This window comes from Balaenoptera musculus, chromosome 3 (genome assembly GCF_009873245.2).
Source record: "Balaenoptera musculus isolate JJ_BM4_2016_0621 chromosome 3, mBalMus1.pri.v3, whole genome shotgun sequence".
Lineage (NCBI taxonomy): Eukaryota > Metazoa > Chordata > Mammalia > Artiodactyla > Balaenopteridae > Balaenoptera > Balaenoptera musculus.
The window spans coordinates 149,107,170-149,126,192 of NC_045787.1; the positions used below are offsets into that span (position 1 = coordinate 149,107,170).

General features: G+C 35.8%; 1 non-coding gene across 1 annotated transcript; it reads left to right on the plus strand.

The window, feature by feature from the left end:
• Positions 1 to 5,324: 5,324 nt before the first annotated feature.
• On the plus strand, positions 5,325 to 5,431 carry LOC118893667. The gene has a single exon (XR_005019525.1). It is a non-coding gene; the product is annotated as a U6 spliceosomal RNA (small nuclear RNA).
• The last annotated feature ends 13,592 nt before the right edge of the window (positions 5,432 to 19,023 follow it).

Consider the following 19,023-nt stretch of genomic DNA (forward strand, 5'->3'; position numbering starts at 1 on the left):
TGTATACCTGTCCACCTCCAGCCTCAAATCAACAGGCGTGTGAGCCAAGTCCCCTATTTTACGTCCTCGGAGCACTATAGAAAGCCCATTCACAAGTACCATCTTCTTTAGCCCATAAGAAAGCTCTGTGAGTTAGGTATTATCATTCCCATATAATAGACACAAAAAGTCTCCAGACAACAAAGAAACCCACCCAAGACCACAAAGCTTAGATAAGAGATAAGAGACAATAAGATAGATAATAAGGGCAGAATTGAGACTCAACCAAAAATTCCTGTTAACCGAAGATAGATTAAAACCTCTAACAATGGCTCCCACTTATTGAAAGCAAGAGTCACTGCAACTACACTCTGGTACAAAGACTCTGAGCCAACCAGATCTGGTTTCAAATCTGGACTCTGCTGTGTGCAACCACATGACTTCACCTCCTCTCTGCGTCTCCGCGTCTCTAAAATGGAGCCTGCCTAGAACACCTTCCTCACGGGCTTTTCACTAAGCCTTCATAGATCTTGGTCAATGAATCCAGAAAATGCCACCCTGACTCAAGAATGGAATGAGAGTCAACGTAAGATTTTGGTTTGCTTTGGTTCTGTAGAGGGTCTCTGAGAAGCCATAGAACTAAAGGCAGTTTCCTAAAAAACTTGGAGCCAGGTAGTCATATTTGAAAATGAGGCTTAAGGAATTATTCAGAGTAGCCTGTCTGATTGGAATAATATGATGAGGGAAGGATCATTATTTATGACTTATACTTGTGGCAAAAACTTGTTGGTTTTCCCCAAGGCTTGTCTTCTTCCTCCTGGTCCCATAGCTAGGCTACATGTTCCAGGCAGCTCCACGTGGCCCAGTGACTGAGTTCTGGCCAAAGGAATGTGAGCAGAAGTGATGCATGTCACCTCCAGCACAACCCATAATACCCTTCCCTGCATCCTCCTCCATTCTTCCTCTTCTGTGACCTGATGCAGACGAACATATTGGAGGTCGAGCTTTAAAGATGGTGGAGTCAGAGAATGGTAGGAATCTGAATCCCTGCATCATCAATTGAAGGAGAAATGCACACCCATCAGAAATATCTATTTTGAACAAAAATAAACTTTGATTTTATGTGACCCACTATATATCTGGGAGATGTTTGTTACAGAAGATAGCATTGACCTGGACTAACACAGCACCAATATTTCTGTTATGAAAGGAGGAAGCTAAGAAATTAACAACTGCCCCTCTCTGTTAGACCACAGACTGTGTGGCTTAAACAACAGAAATTTATTTCCTCGCAGTTCTGGAAGCTAGAAGTTCAAGATCAAGTGCCATCAGGTTTGGTTTCCTCTGAGCCTCTCTCCTTGGCTTGCAGATGGCAGCCCTCAGTGAGGTCTTCCCTCTGCGTGCACATGTTGTCTAGTGTTTCTCACTGTCTGTGTTCTCATTTTCTTTTCTTAAAAGGATACCGGTCATATTGGATTAGGTCCACTCATATGATATTTTTTTTACCTTAATTACCTCTTTAAAGGCCCTATCTCCAGTCTGAGGCACTAGGAGTTAGGGCTTCAATACATGGATTTGGGGAGGCCACAATTCAGCCCATAACAACCTCCCAGATTGAATTTTTGGATACTAAGACACTTCACTATGATTCTCCATGGCTCACTTACTGCATCATTCTAGGAAAGGGGAGGCCTCAGATGCAGACAGGAGGCTTCCAGTCAGTATAAAGGACTATCTACCTCCCACCCCTACTGGACAAAATAGATTGACTTCTGATTTTTGTCAGACTTTTGTATAAATGTTTAGCTACCAGGATTCAGTTCCCCCAAATTTTATTAACTTTTTATTTACTAAAATGTCTAATTGCTAGAAGCAGTAGGACTGGGTGTGGGGTATGTAGAAGGGTCTGGGGAAGAACAATGGCTGTGGAATCAGGCAAATATGAGGTCCAATCCTGACATCACCCCAACCACTAGCTGTGTGACTTTGGGCATATGAAATACCCACTCTGGGCCTCAGATTCTTCGTCTGCAAAGGGAAATAATAATTTTATTGGTTAGAACTCTAGTTAAAGTGACAAAATCCTAAGCTGAAAAGCCTGAGCAAAGATGAACTTCTGGTCTGACATAGTAGATTGATAAAGAAGGCTTTAAAGAGCATTCACTCACAATGACTAAGAGAACAGGAAAGGAAATAACAGCAATAAAATTATGGATACTGGAAAGAAAGTGGATTGATGATAACTGTCTGAGCAGACCAGAGGAAACAGCTTCCCCTCAGTTGTGGAGGAAGGTGGCCAGTTAGAACCGTAAATCTCCAGAAAGGCTCATGAATTGAAGGCACCAAGTACCTCTGACAGGGATGTAAAGGTGGCAATTACAACAGGTGGATTGGTTGAAAGTCAGTTTAAGACAAAGTTGGAATCAAACGATCAAACTTAGTACCACTAATAGTAGGACTTCCTGACATTATTATAACAATAGGACTTTCAAAAAAAGTGCACAGCTTAAACCATCAAGTCTTCTTTCTAGACTATTTAACATGAATCTAATAAGCCTTTAGACTGAGCTTCCAGTCTGTAGGGAATACAGGAGAGAGAGGAACAAGTCAAATAAGAAAACAACCAGCAAACCTAGATTGTGAGATATTCTGGAAGACAGATAACTAGCCTGGCCTCTTCAGAAAGTCGATGTTCTAGATTTAGAAAACTATGATATATGACAGAGATATATCATAGATTTAGAAAACTATGATATATGACATAGATATATCATATGATATATATCATATATCATATATATATGACAAAGATATATGACAACCAAGTGCAGTGGATTCTGGTTTTTAAAAAATAGGCTAGGGCCTCCCTTGTGGTGCAGTGGTTAAGAATCCACCTGCCAATGCAGGGGACACGGGTTCGAGCCCTGGTCCAGGAAGATCCCACATACCACGGAGCAACTAAGCCCGTGCGCCACAACTACTGAGCCTGCACTCTAGAGCCTGCAAGCCACAACTACTGAGCCCACATGCCACAATTACTGAAGCCTGCGCACCTAGAGCCTGTGCTCTGCAATAAGAGAAGCCACCAAAATGAGAAGCCCGTGCACCACAACAAAGAGTAGCCCCCACTTGCTGCAACTAGAGAAAGCCCGTGCACAGCAACAAAGACCCAATGCAGCCAAAAATAAATAAATAAATAAATAGGCTATATGGAGAAGTTTAAATACAGATTGGATATTAGATGATAAGGTAGCCAGCCTCCAAGATGGATCACAGTGATCCCTGCCTCCATACCCTAATTAGGGAACCCTAATGAAGTCCCCTTCTACATTATGCTAGGGTTGGTCTGGTCTCTAATACCATACTGCAGAAGTGATGGTATGTCACTGCCACAATTAGGTTATAAAAGATTACAGCTTCCATCCTGGGCACTCTCTTCCACTCTCTCGCTCTAAGATCCCTTGTTTTGGGCAAAACTAATTACCATGTCATGAGAACATTCAGGTAGCCTATGCATAGAGCAATGAAGCAAGGAACTGAAGCATCCAGACCATGGAATGAGCTTGAAAGTGGATCCTTCAGCTTTATTCAAGTCTTGAGATGACTGCAGCTTCAACCAACAGATTTACTGCAACCTCATGAGAAACTCTGAACCAGAACCACCCAGCTAATCTGCTCTCAAATTCCTAACATTCAGAAACCGTGAGATAAATGTTTATTGTTCTAAGTTGCTATGATTTGGAGTAATGTGTTATACAGCAGTGCATAACTAATACAGATGATAATAGAAAATGATTTAATATTCTTAGGTGTGATAATGGTGCGGTGATTATGCAGGAATATCTCTTTATTTTTAGGAGTTCCATTCTAATGTATTTAGGAGTGATGTGTCATGATGCCTCTACAATTTGGTTTCAAATTGTTCAGAAAATATACATACATGGCATATATACACATAAATATACACATACAACAAAAAGACTGACAGTTATTGAATCTAGATGGCAGGTATATAAGTAATCATTGTATCATTCTTTCAACTATTCTATATCTTTGACATTTTTCACAATAAAAACTTCAAGAATTTCTGCTCCTGGACAAGATTGAGTAATAGGACCCAGCTGGGCCTCCCAACAAAAACAGCCCAAAAGAACATTAAAAATATATGAAACATTTTCCTCTAAGATCAGGAACAAGATAAGCATGCCCACTTTTGCCACTTCTAACATAGTACTAGAAATCCTAGCCAGAGCAATTAGGCAAGAAAAAGAAACAAAAGGCGTCCAAATTGGAAAGGAAGAAGTAAAATCATTTCTGTTCACAGACAACATGATCTTATATGTAGAAAAGCCAAAAAATTCCACAAGAAAACCAGTAAACAAAACAAGTAAATGAACTCAACAAAGGTGCAGGATACAAAATCAACACACAAAAATCAGTTGCATTTCAATAAATTAACAATTAACATTCTGAAAAGGAAATTTAAAAAACAATTCCATGTATAATTGCATTAAGAAGAGTAAAATACATAGGAATAAAAACTTAACCAAGGAGGCAAAAGACTGGTACACTGAAAACTATTAAATATTGCTCAAAGAAACAAAAGAAGACACAAAAAAATGTAAAGACATCCCATGCTCATGGATTAGAAGACTTAATATTGTTAAGAATACTACCAATGGTGATTTGTAGATTCAATGCTTCTCTATCAAAATCCCAGACTTTTTTATAGAAACAGAAAAATCCATCCTAAAATCCATATAGAATCTCAAGGAGCTCCAAATAGTCAAAACAATCTTGAAAAGGAAGAACAAGGTGGAGAATTCACACTTCCTGATTTCAAAACTTACTACAAATATAAATTAATCAAAACAGTGTGGTATTGGCATAAAGACAGACATATAGACCAATGGAATAGAATAGAGAGTCCAGAAATAAATCCTCATATATATGGTCAAATTATCTTTGACAAGGGTGCCAAGATCATTCAGTGGGGAAAAAACAGTCTTTTCAACAAAAAATGGTAAAATTGGATAGCTACGTTAAAAAAAAAAGGAAGAAACTCTTAGAAGAAAGCATAGAGGGAAAGCTTAATGACATTGGATTTGGCAATGATTTCTTGGATACAATACCAAAAGCACAGGCAACAAAAGTAAAAATAGGTAAACTGAATGACACCAAAAGTTTAAAATTCTATGCATCAAAGGACACAATCAGCAGACTGAAAGGCAACCTACAGAATGGGAGGAAATGTTTGTAAATCATATATATTACAAGACATTAATATCCGGAATATATAAAGAACTCCTACACGTCAACAACAAAAAATAAAACAACCCATTTTAGTGTTCATTTCGGCAGCACGTATACTAAAAATGGAATGATACAGAGAAGACTAGCATGGCCCCTGTGCAAGGCTGACATGCAAATTTGTGAAGCTTTCCATATTTTTGGCAGAACACTCTTTGACATAAATCACAGCAAGATCCTTTTTGACCGACTTCCTAGAGGAATGGGAATAAAAACAAAAATAAACAAATAGGACCTAATTAAACTTAAAAGCTTTCCACAGCAAAGGAAACCATAAACAAGATGAAAAGACAACCCTCAGAATGGGAGAATATATTTGCAAATGAAGCAACTGACAAAGGATTAATCTCCAAAATATACAAACAGCTCATGCAGCTCAATATCAAAAAACCAAACAACCCAATCAACAAATGGGCAGAAGACCTAAATAGACACTTCTCCAAAGAAGACACACAGATGACCAACATAAAAAGATGCTCAACATCACTAATTAATAGAGAAATGCAAATGAAAACTACAATGAGGTATCACCTCATTGGTCAGAATGGCCACCATCAAAAAATCTACAAACAATAAATGCTGGAGAGGGTGTGGAGAAAAGGGAACCCTCATGCATTGTTGGTGGGAATGTAAATTGATACAGCCACTATGGAGAACAGTATGGAGATTCCCTAAAAAACTAAAAATAGAAATACCATATGACCCAGCAATCCCACTACTGGTCATATACCCAGAGAAAGTCATAATTCAAAAAGACACATGCAGGAGGATTACTGGACTGAATGTCAATATTATGACATAGTATGAGTGTGTTTCCTGTTTGGTAATTGCAATCATTGTTGCTTTTGTTATGGTCATCCATGTACAATGCTTGATGTCAGTCTATTTATCTCTTGTAAAAATAAAATACAGTGTGTGTGTGTGTGTGTGTGTGTGTGTGTGTGTGTGTGTGTGTGAAAAAAAAAAAAAAAAGACACATGCACCCGAATGTTCATTGCAGCACTATTTACAATAGCCAGGTCATGGAAGCAACCTAAATGCCCATCGACAGACTAATGGATAAAGAAGTTGTGGTACATATATACAATGGAATATTACTCAGCCATAAAAAGGAACGAAATTGAGTCATTTGCTGAAACGTGGATGGATCTAGAGACTGTCATACAGAGTGAAGTAAGTCAGAAAGAGAAAAACAAATATCGTATATTAACGCATGTATGTGGAAGCTAGAAAAATGGTACAGATGAGCCGGTTTTCAGGGCAGAAGTTGAGACACAGATGTAGAGAACAGACATATGGACACCAAGGGAGGAAAACTGTGGTGGGGTGGGGATGGTGGTGTGCTGAATTGGGCAATTGGGATTGACATGTATACACTGATGTGTATAAAACTGATGACTAATAAGAACCTGCAGTATAAAAAAACAAACAAACAAAACAACTAATACTAAACTTTCATTGGGTTATTTGTATGGAAATGTTAATATAAATGTTTCAGACATTACATGAAATTTCTAAAAATCTTATATGTTCTGGTATAATGTTATAAGTCATAATCCTAGTTATTACTTTAAAATGTATATCTCAGAAATAACTAATTTTCTTGTCAACTGCATTATTATGAGCTTTCATCAAATCTTTAACCGTGGTCATTTTTAAGTCTTTTGTCATTTACAGACAGTTCTGGGTGTACTCTGATGCTTTTGCAAATATGTTCCTATAAAAGGGTTTCATCTTCAAGAAATTCATGGAAAAGACTCTGACAAGTGCAGGTTTCTGGTAACTGACTGTACTGCTGAACTGAATGAATAAGCATTTTCAGAACTCTAATGAAAAACTGATGAACTCATAAAAGTGTTAACAAAAGATCAAGATGAAAAAAAAATTAATTACATGGGACTGAGTGAACTGATGAGGATGAGTATAATTTTTGTGACTTTCTGTTTGAATTAAAAAAAAAAATCCCACAAGGACTCAGAGGCAAAGAATATACAAATCAATTTTCACTGCAAAGTAAAGGAGCTGTTACAGTGGAGGATTACCAGACTGAATGTCAATATTATGACATAGTATGAGTGTGTTTCGTGTTTGGTAATTGCAATCATTGTTGCTTTTGTTGTGGTCATCCATGTACAATGCTTGGTGTCAGTCTATTTATCTCTTGTAAAAATAAAATACAATGTGTGTGTGTGAAAAAGTAAAAAAATAAAAAAATAAATTACAAAAAAAAAAAAAAAGACACATGCATTCCAATGTTCATTGCAGCACTATTTATGATAGCCAGGACATGGAAGCAAACTAAATGTCTATCAACAGAGGAATGGATAAAGAAGATGTGGTACATATATACAATGGAATATTACTCAGCCATAGAAAGGAAAGAACTTGGGTCATTTGGAGAGACATGATGGACCTAGAGACTGTCATACAGAGTGAAGTAAGTCAGAAAGAGAAAAACAAATATCATATATTAACACATATATGCGGAATCTGAAAAAATTGATATAGACGATCTTATTTAAAAAGCAGAAATAGACACAGACATAGAGAACAAACGTATGGATACCAAGGGGGAAGGGGGGGGTGGGATGAATTGGGAGATTGGGACTGACATATATACACTATTGATACTATGTATAAAATAGATAACTAATGAGAACCTACTGTATAGCACAGGGAACTCTACTCAGTGCTCTGTAGTGACCTACATGAGAAGGAAATCCAAAAAAGAGGGGATATATTTATATGTATAGCTGATTCACTTTGCTGTGCAGTATAAACTAGCACAATATTGTAAAGCAGCTATACTCCAGTTTTAAAAAAAAAACATTTTAAAAATGAACAAAAAACTTTGTTATGGACTGAATTGTGTCCTCTCAAAATTCGTATGTGAAGCACTAACCTCCAATGTGATTATATTTGAAAATGGAAATAATTAAGGTTAAAAGAGGTCATAAGGTGGAGCCTTGATCCAATACAACTGGTATCATAAGAAGAGGACACACACAGAGGAAAAGCCATGTGAGGACACAGTGAGAAGGTAACTGTATACAAGTCAAGAAGAGAGTCCTCACCAGAAACTAAATTTTCCAGCACCTTGATCTTAGACTTCCAGCCTCCAGAACTGTGAGAAAATAAATTTCTGTTGTTTAAGCCACCCAGTCTGTGGTATTTTGTTATCATGGTCTGAGCATACTAAAATAGTTGACATTTGAACAACACAGGCTTGAAGTGTATAGGTCCACTTATACAGATTTTTTTTTCAATAGTGAATACTACAGTACTACATGATCCACAGTTGGTTGAATCTGAGGACAGGAGGAACTGTATCCTTAAATAGACATTTCTCCAAAGAAGATATACAAATGGCCAATGAGCACATGAAAAGATGTTCAATATCACTAATCAGTAGGGAAATGAAAATTAAAACCACAATGAGATACCACCTCATACCTCTTAGGATGACTACTATAAAAAAATATAGAAAATTACAAATGTTGGTGAGAATATGGAGAAATTGGAACCCCTGTGCACTGTTGGTGGGAGTATAAAGTGGTATAGTTGCTATGGAAAACAGCATTGTGGTTTCTTAAAAATTAAAAATAGAACTACCATATGATCCAGCAATTTCACTTCTGGGTATATACCCAAAAGAATTGAAAGCAGTGTCTCGAGGAGATATTTGTATACTCATGTTCACAGTAACATTATTCGCAATAGCCAAATGGTGGAAACAACCCAAGTGTCCATTGACAGATGAATGGATAAAGAAAATGTACTGTAGACATAAAATGGAATATTATTTTGCCTTAAATAGGAGAGAAATTCTGACACTTGCTACAACATGATGAACCTAGAGGACATTATGCTAAATGAAATAAGCCAGTCACAAAAGGACAAATACTGTATGATTCTACTTATATGGGGAGCTTAGAGTAGTCAAATTCATAGAGGTGGGAAGTAGAACAATGGTTACCAGGGGCTGGGAGAAGGGGAGAACGAAGAGTTATTTTTTAACGAATATCGAGTTTATGTTTGGCAACATATAAATAGTTCTGGAGATCTGTTGCACAATGATGTGAATGTCCTTAACATTACTGTACTATACACTTAAAAATAGTTCAGATGGCAAATTTTATGTTATACATTTTATTACAATTAAAAATTTTAACTTAAATACAAATTTTGAAAAAAATATATAAAACAACAGTTTTTAAGGCACTGGATATCAGGCGGCAAAGGACAGTGATTTCTGAGAGACTGGAAATAAACAAGATGAGCCCTATGAGTGTCCCAGCATATTGTATTTTGAATAGAGAGAGACTCCAGGCCATGGCACAGGGAGGGGTAACTAAAGCCAACCCCAGCTGACTCTCTGAGTTGAGGCGATAGAACTATCAGTCCAGGGAGACCAAGGCAGCTAGAGCTGCTAGACTAAAGTATCAGAGAAGAGAGAGCTTCCCAGAGAAAGAACACCACAAATATGCAGAGGATCCCCCTCAAGTACACAACAGAGTAGTGATCAACTCATACATACAAGGAAAATACCTGCGGCTGTGGAAAGAACCATTTAAAATGATGGGAATGAACAGGGCCTGGCAATCATGAAAGGCTGGGAACAATGCCTCTTGGCTAAATATTCACATGGAGCATTAGGTAGAGCAATCATAATGGTCTTCCCTCAGTTATGGAGAACAACTCATCCTAGATTAAGCATTGCTGTAGACCTTCCTAATAAATCATAAAAGCAAGAACCAAAAAGATCAAGCTGTTTCTGAGTAAGTTAACTGCATTCTATATCAAAGATTAAGAAGATTTATAGGTATACAAAAATATCCAGCACCCAACATTCAAAGAGGCAGGAAAACACAAACCATAATGAGGAGAACAGTTAATATATCAAAACTGAACAAGAATTGACACTAACGCAAAGAAATACATTAAAAGTTATATAAAAGAAATACATAAAAGTATTAGCAAAGAAATACAATAAAAGTTATTACAACTGTACTTCACATTTCAAAAAGTGGAGATACAGAAGATATAAAAAAAATACCTAAGTCAGACTTCTAGAAATAAAAATTACAATGTTTGAGATTTTAAAAACACACAGGATAGGATTAACAGCAAATAAAATATTTCAGAAGAAAAGATTAGTAAACTTGAACACATTGCAATAGAAACTACTCAAAAGAAAACACAGAAAGAAAAGGGGAAAAAATTAAGAGTATCAGCAAATCTGTGCCCACAAATCTGATAACCCAGATGAAATGCACCAATTCCTTGAAAGACACAATCAACCTTAACTCACTCAAACAGAAGTAGTTAACCTGAATAGGTCCAGAGGGCTAATATGCATATAATTTAAGTCACCAAAGAACTGCAAGGTGAGAGGAAACAGAAAAAAATTTTTGAAGAAACAACAATCACTTTTTTCCAAACTTGATAAAAACTGTAAAACCACAGATCCAAGAGGCTCAAAGAGCTCAAACACACACACACACACACACACACACACACACACACACTTACCACCTCTGAAGAAAACTGCACCAATGCATATTATAATAAAATTTATCAAAACCAGTAAACAAGAGAACTATTTAAAGCAACTAGAGAAAAAAAGGCATGTCATGTTGAGAGGAACAAAGATAAGATGACATAGATTTCTAATCAAAATTAAGGCAATTAAGAAGACAGCAGAGCAACATCATTAAAGCAATTGCAGAAAACCCTGTCTATACACAGTGAAAATATTTTTCAAAACCTAAGATGAATTAAAGACAAAGGCTGAAGGAATTCATCCCAGCAGACCTACACTACAAGAAAAGTTAAAGGAAGGCTTTTAGGCAGGGAGAAATAATACCAGATGGAAATCTGAATTTACACAAAGGAATGAAGAGCAACAGAAATGATAATTATATGGGTAAGTACAAATGATTTTTTTCTTATTTTTTGAAAATCCTTAATAGATATTTTACTATTTAAACAATAATACTAATATACTCTGGAGTTTAAAACATAAGCAAAAGTAAGATGCATGATACTAATAACATAAAAAACAGGAGAGAAAAAATGGAAGAACATTATTGTAAACTTTTTATACTATACATGAAGTGGTGTAATAGTACTTGAAGATAGACTGTGATAAGTTAAAGATGTGTATTATACACCCTAAAACAACTACTAAAGTAACAAAACAAAATGTATAGCTAATAGCCAACTAATGTGAATGATATAATTCATTCATTCACATTAGTGAATTATTTAAAAATTTATCCGAAACAAGTCAGAAAAAAAACGAAAAAGGAAAAAAAGAACAGATGAAAAACAGAACACAAAGAGCAAGATGATGAACTCACATGTAACCACATTAATAAACACATTAAATGTAAGTGGTCTAACATTAACATTCAGGGATTGTCAGATTGCATTTTGTAAAAAGGCAGACTAGACTATATATACTATTTACAAAAAACACACTTTAAACATGAAGACAAGGCCACCATCACCCTGATACCAAACCCAGACAAAGATGTCACAAAGAAAGAAAACTACAGGCCAATATCACTGATGAACATAGATGCAAAACTCCTCAACAAAATACTAGCAAACAGAATCCAACAGCACATTAAAAGGATCATACACCATGATCAAGTGGGGTTTATCCCAGGAATGCAAGGATTCTTCAGCAAATCAATCAATGTGATACACCATATTAACATATTGAAGGAGAAAAACTATATGATCATCTCAATAGATGCAGAGAAAGCTTTTGACAAAATTCAACACCAATTTACGATAAAAACTCTCCAGAAAGTAGGCATACAGGGAACTTTCCTCAACATAATAAAGGCCAAATATGACAAACCCACAGCCAACATTGTCCTCAATGGTGAAAAACTGAAACCATTTCCACTAAGATCAGGAACAAGACAAGGTTGCCCACTCTCACCACTATTATTCAACACAGTTTTGGAAGTTTTAGCCACAGCAATCAGAGAAGAAAAAGAAATAAGAGGAATCCAAATTGGAAAAGAAGAAGTAAAGCTGTCACTGTTTGCAGATGACATGACACTATACATAGAGAATCCTAAAGATGCTACCAGAAAACTCCTAGAGCTAATCAATGAATTTGGTAAAGTAGCAGGATACAAAATTAATGCACAGAAATATCTTGCATTCCTATACACTAATGATGAAAACTCTGAAAGTGAAATTAAGGAAACACTCTCATTTACCACTGCAACAAAAAGAATACAATATCTAGGAATAAACCTACCTAAGGAGACAAAAGACCTGTGTGCAGAAAATTTTAAGATACTGATGAAAAAAATTAAAGATGATACAAATACATGGAGAGATATACCATATTCTTGGATTGGAAGAATCAACGTTGTGAAAATGACTATACTACCCAAAGCAATCTACAGATTCAATGCAATCCCTATCAAACTACCACTGGCATTTTTCACAGAACTAGAACAAAAAATTTCACAATTTGTATGGAAACACAAAAGACCCCGAATAGCCAAAGCAATCTTGAGAAAGAAAAATGGAGTTGGAGAAATCAGGTTCCCTGACTTCAAACTATACTATAAAGCTACAGTAATCAAGACAGTATGGTACTGGCACAAAAACAGAAACATAGATCAATGGAATAGGATAGAAAGCCCAGAGATAAACCCACGCACCTATGGTCAACTAATCTATGACAAAGGAGGCAAAGATATACAATGGAGAAAAGACAGTCTCTTCAATAAGTGGTGCTGGGAAAACTGGACAGCTACATGTAAAAGAATGAAATTAGAACACTCCGTAACACCATACACAAAAATAAACTCAAAATGGATTGGAGACCTAAATGTAAGGCCAGACACTATAAAACTCTTAGAGGAAAACATAGGCAGAACACTCTATGACATAAATCACAGCAAGATCCTTTTTGACCCACTTCTTAGAGAAATGGAAATAAAAACAAAAATAAACAAATGGGACTTAATGAAACTTCAAAGCTTTTGCACAGCAAAGGAAACCATAAACAAGACGAAAAGACAACCCTCAGAATGGGAGAAAATATTTGCAAACGAATCAACGGACAAAGGATTAATCTCCAAAATATATAAACAGCTCATGCAGCTCAATATTAAAGAAACTAACAACCCAATCCAAAAATAGGCAGAAGACCTAAAAAGACATTTCTCCAAAGAAGACATACAGATGGCCAAGAAACACATGAAAAGCTGCTCAACATCACTAATTATTAGAGAAATGCAAATCAAAACTACAATGAGGTATCACCTCACACCAGTTAGAATGGGCATCATCAGAAAATCTACAAACAACAAATGCTGGAGAGGGTGCGGAGAAAAGGGAACCCTCCTGAAGTGTTGGTGGGAATGTAAATTGATACAGCCACGATGGAGAACAGTATGGAGGTTCCTTTAAAAACTAAAAATAGAATTACCATATGATCCAGCAATCCCACTACTGGGCATATACCCAAGAAAACCATAATTCAAAAAGATACATGTACCCCAATGTTCATTGCAGCACTATTTACAATAGCCAGGTCATGGAAGCAACCTAAATGCCCATCGACAGACTAATGGATAAAGAAGATGTGGTACATATATACGATGGAATATTACTCAGCCATAAAAAGGAATGAAATTGAGTCATTTGTTGAAGACGTGGATGGATCTAGAGACTGTCATACAGAGTGAAGTAAGTCAGAAAGAGAAAAACAAATATCGTATATTAACGCATGTATGTGGAAGCTAGAAAAATGGTACAGATGAACTGGTTTGCAGGGCAGAAGCTGAGACAGAGATGTAGAGAACAAACGTATGGACACCAAGGGGGGAAAACTGCAGTTGGGTGGGGATGGTGGTGTGCTGAATTGGGCGATTGGGATTGACATGCATACACTGATGTGTATAAAATTGATGACTAATAAGAACCTGCATTATAAAAAAACAAACAAACAAACAAAAAACAACTAATACTAAACTTTCTTTGGGTTATTTGTATGGAAATATGTTAATATAAATGTTTCAGACATTACATGTAATTTCTAAAAATCTTATATGTTCTGGTATAATGTTATAAGTCATAATCCTAGTTATTACTTTAAAATGTATATCTCAGAAATATCTAAATTTCCTTGTCAATTGCATTATTATGAACTTTCATCAAATCTTTAACTGTGGTCATTTTTAAGTCTTTTGTCATTTACAGACAGTTCTGGGTGTACTCTGATGCTTTCGCAAAAATGTTCCTATACAAGGGTTTCATCTTCAAGGAATTCATGGAAAAGACTGACAAGTACAGGTTTCTGGTAACTGACTATACTGCTGAACTGAAAGAATAAGCATTTTCAGAACTCTAATGGAAAACTGATGAATTCATAAAAGTGCTAACAAAAGATCAAGATGGAAAAAAAAATTAATTACATGGGACTGAGTGAACTGATGAGGATGATTTTAATTTTTGTGACTTTCTGTTTGAATAAAAAAAAAAGAAATTCCCACAAGGACTCAGAGGCAAAAAATATACAAACCAATTTTCACTGCAAAGTAAAGGAGCTGTTACAGTGGAGGATTACTGGACTGAATGTCAATATTATGACATAGTATGAGTGTGTTTCGTGTTTGGTAATTGCAATCTTTGTTGCTTTTGTTGTGGTCATCCCTTTACAGTGCTTGGTGTCAGTTTACTTATCTCTTGTAAAAATAAAATACAGTCTGTGTGTGTGAGTTGTGAAAAAAAAATGCAAAATGAAAAAAAAAAAAAAAAAAGACAGTATGGTACTGGCACAAAAACAGAAACATAGATCAATGGAACAGGATAGAAAGCCCAGAGATGAACCCACGCACATATGGTCACCTTATCTTTCATAAAGGATGCAAGAATATACAGTGGAGAAAAGACAGCCTCTTCAATAAGTGGTGCTGGGAAAACTGGACAGCTACATGTAAAAGAATGAAATTAGAACACTCCGTAACACCATACACAAAAATAAACTCAAAATGGATTGGAGACCTAAATGTAAGGCCAGACACTATAAAACTCTTAGAGGAAAACATAGGCAGAACACTCTATGACATAAATCACAGCAAGATCCTTTTTGACCCACTTCTTAGAGAAATGGAAATAAAAACAAAAATAAACAAATGGGACCTAATGAAACTTAAAAGCTTTTGCACAGCAAAGGAAACCATAAACATGACGAAAAAACAACCCTCAGAATGGGAGAAAATATTTGCAAATGAAGCAACTGACAAAGGATTAATCTCCAAAATTTACAAGCAGCTCATGCAGCTCAATAACAAAAAAACAAAAAACCCAATCCACAAATGGGCAGAAGACCTAAATAGACATTTCTCCAAAGAAGATATACAGATTGCCAACAAACACAGAATGCTCAACATCGGTAATCATTAGAGAAATGCAAATCAAAACTACAATGAGATATCATCTCACACCAGTCAGAATGGCCATCATCAAAAAATCTACAAACAATAATGCTGGAGAGGGTGTGGAGAACAGGGAACCCTCTTGCTCTGTTGGTGGGAATGTAAATTGATACAGCCACTATGGAGAACAGTATGGAGGTTCCTTAAAAAACTACAAATAGAACTACCATATGACCCAGCAATCCCACTACTGGGCATATACCCTGAGAAAACCATAATTCAAAAAGAGCCATGTACCAAAATGTTCATTGCAGCTCTATTTACAAAAGCCAGGACATGGAAGCAACCTAAGTGTCCATCAACAGATGAATGGATAAAGAAGATGTGGCACATATATACAATGGAATATTACTCAGCCATAAAAAGAAACGAAATTGAGTTATTTGTAGTGAGGTGGATGGACCTAGAGTCTGTCATACAGAGTGAAGTAAGTCAGAAAGAGAAAAACAAATACCATATGCTAACACATATATATGGAATCTAAAAAAAAAAAATGGTCTTGAAGAACCTAGGGGCAAGACAGGAATAAAGACGCAGACCTACTAGAGAATGGACTTGAGGATACGGGGAGGGGGAAGGATAAGCTGGGACAAAGTGAGAGAGTGGCATGGACATATATACACTACCAAACATAAAATAGATAGCTAGTGGGAAGCAGCTGCATAGCACAGGGAGATCAGCTCAGTGTTTTGTGACCACCTAGAGGGGTGAGATAGGGAGGGTGGGAGGGAGGGAGATGCAAGAGGGAAGAGATATGGGGACATATGTATATGCATAACTGATTCACTTTGTTATAAAGCAGAAACTGACACACCATTGTAAAGCAATTATACTCCAATAAAGATGTTTTAAAAAATAAATAAATGAATAAATATGAAGATACCAATTAATTAAGAGTAAAAAGATAGGAAAAGATATAGCATGCTAACACATGGTCAAAAGATAGCTGAAGTGGCTATATTAATATTAGACTATATTTAATATTAGACAAAGTGGATTTCATAGCAAAGAATATTACAAGAGCAAAATACCATTTCATAATAAAGGAGCCAATTAATCAAAAGAACATAACCACCTCAAACAGTTATGCACCTAATATCAGAGTTTTAAAATACATAAAATGAAAACTGATAGCACTGCAAGGAGAAATAAACAAATGTACAATCTTAGTCAGAAATTGTAAATCCCTCAATAATTAATGGAACAGCTAGATTGAAAATCAGCAAGAATATAGAAGACTTGAACAACACTAACAACTTGACCTGATTGATATTTACAGAACATTCCATCCAAAAAACAGGAGAATACACATTCTTCTTAAGTGCACATGGAACATTTACCAAGATAGACCACATTCTGGGCCATAAAACAAGTCTCAATAAATTTAAAAGGAATCAAGCTATAAAAAGTGTGTCTTGTCACCAAAATAGAATTAAATTAAAAATCAGTTATAAAAAGATCTCTGGAAAAACCCCAAATATTTGGAAACTAAATATCCCACTTCTAAGTAACCCAAGGATCAAAGAAGAAATTGAAAAGACTTTAGAAAGTATTTTGAACTGAATGAAAATGAAAATACAACATATCAAAATCTGTGCAAGTCTGCTAAAGCAATATTTAAGCAATATTTGGTGGGAAATTTATAGCACTAAATGACTATGTTAGGAAATAAAAAAGGCTTTAAATCAGTGAGTTCAACTTCCCCTAGTATAAAATTAGAATAAGAAGAGAAATTAAACCCAAAATAAGCAGAAGAAATGAAATAATAAAGAGTGGAAATCAATGAACTACAAAATGGAAAAAGAATAGAGAAAAATGATAAAAGAAAAAACTAGTTGTTTGAGATCAACAAAATTGATAACTTCTAGCCAGATGGATTAGGGAAAAAATAAATTTAAAAAATTACCAAAGTCAAAAAGGAGAAAGGTGAGATTATTATAGATTCTATAAATATTGAAATGATAGGAGAATATTATGAACATTTTACGGCAATAAATCTGAAAACTTAAATGAAATAGACAAATTCACTGAAGAACACAACCACAAAAACTCAAAAAAACAGTTAAGAGACTAGCTCCCAATATAGTTTAGAAATTGAAACTGTAGTTAAAAACTTCCCACAAAGAAAACCCTAGGTCCACAGGGCTTCACTTGTGAATGTTATCAAACATTTAAGGGGAAAAAAATACAGTTCTATACAAACCTTTCCAAAAATTGAACAAGATCAATGTTTTCCAATTCATTCCATGAAGCAAGCATTACCAGACACCAAGACCAGAAAAAGACATTATGAGAAAAGAAAACTATAGACTGATAACACTCATAAACACAGGTTTTTTAAAAGTCTAAACAAATTTTAGCAATTTTAATCTAACAATATACTAAATGGATAATATATTATAACCAAATGGATTTTATGCCAGGAGTTCAAGGTTGGTTTAATGCTTGAAAAACCAATCAATGTAATTCACAATATTAACAAACTAAAAAAGGGAAACCATAGGTCATTTACATAGATACGAAAAGCATTCGAAAATATTCAATACCCATTTCTTATTTTTAAAAAACTCTCAGAGGGCTTCCCTGGTGGCGCAGTGGTTGAGCATCTGACTGCCAATGCAGGGGACATGGGTTCGAGCCCTGGTCTGGGAAGATCCCACATGCCGCGGAGCAACTAGGCCCGTGCTCCACAACTACTGAGCCTGTGCATCTGGAGTCTGTGCTCTGCAACAAGAGAGGCCGCGATAATGAGAGGCCCGTGCACTGTGATGAAGAATGGCCCCCACTTGCTGCAACTAGAGAAAGCCCTCGCACAGAAACAAAGACCCAACACAGCCATAAATAAATAAATATATAAATAAACCCAAAGTTTAAAAAAAAAAGAGTAGATCTGAGAAGAGTTTTAGAATTACAATGGTCATTTAAAAAAAAAAACTCTCAGAAAAGTAGGAATGTAAAGAAATTTACTCAATCTAATAAAAAGCATCTGCAAGAAACTACAACTAACATCACACTTAATTGTGAAAGACTGAATGCTTTCCTCCCAAGATCAGGAATAAAAGAAGGGTATCTGCTCTCACTACATCTATTAAACACTGTTGTGGAGCTTGTAGCCGTGCAATAAAGCAAGAAAAATACATAAAGAACATCCAGATTGGAGAGGAAGAAGTAAAACTGTCTTTATTTATCTATGTGGAAAATTCAAGGAAATCTGCAAAAAATGTACTAGAACTAATGAGTGATTTAGGCAAAGTTG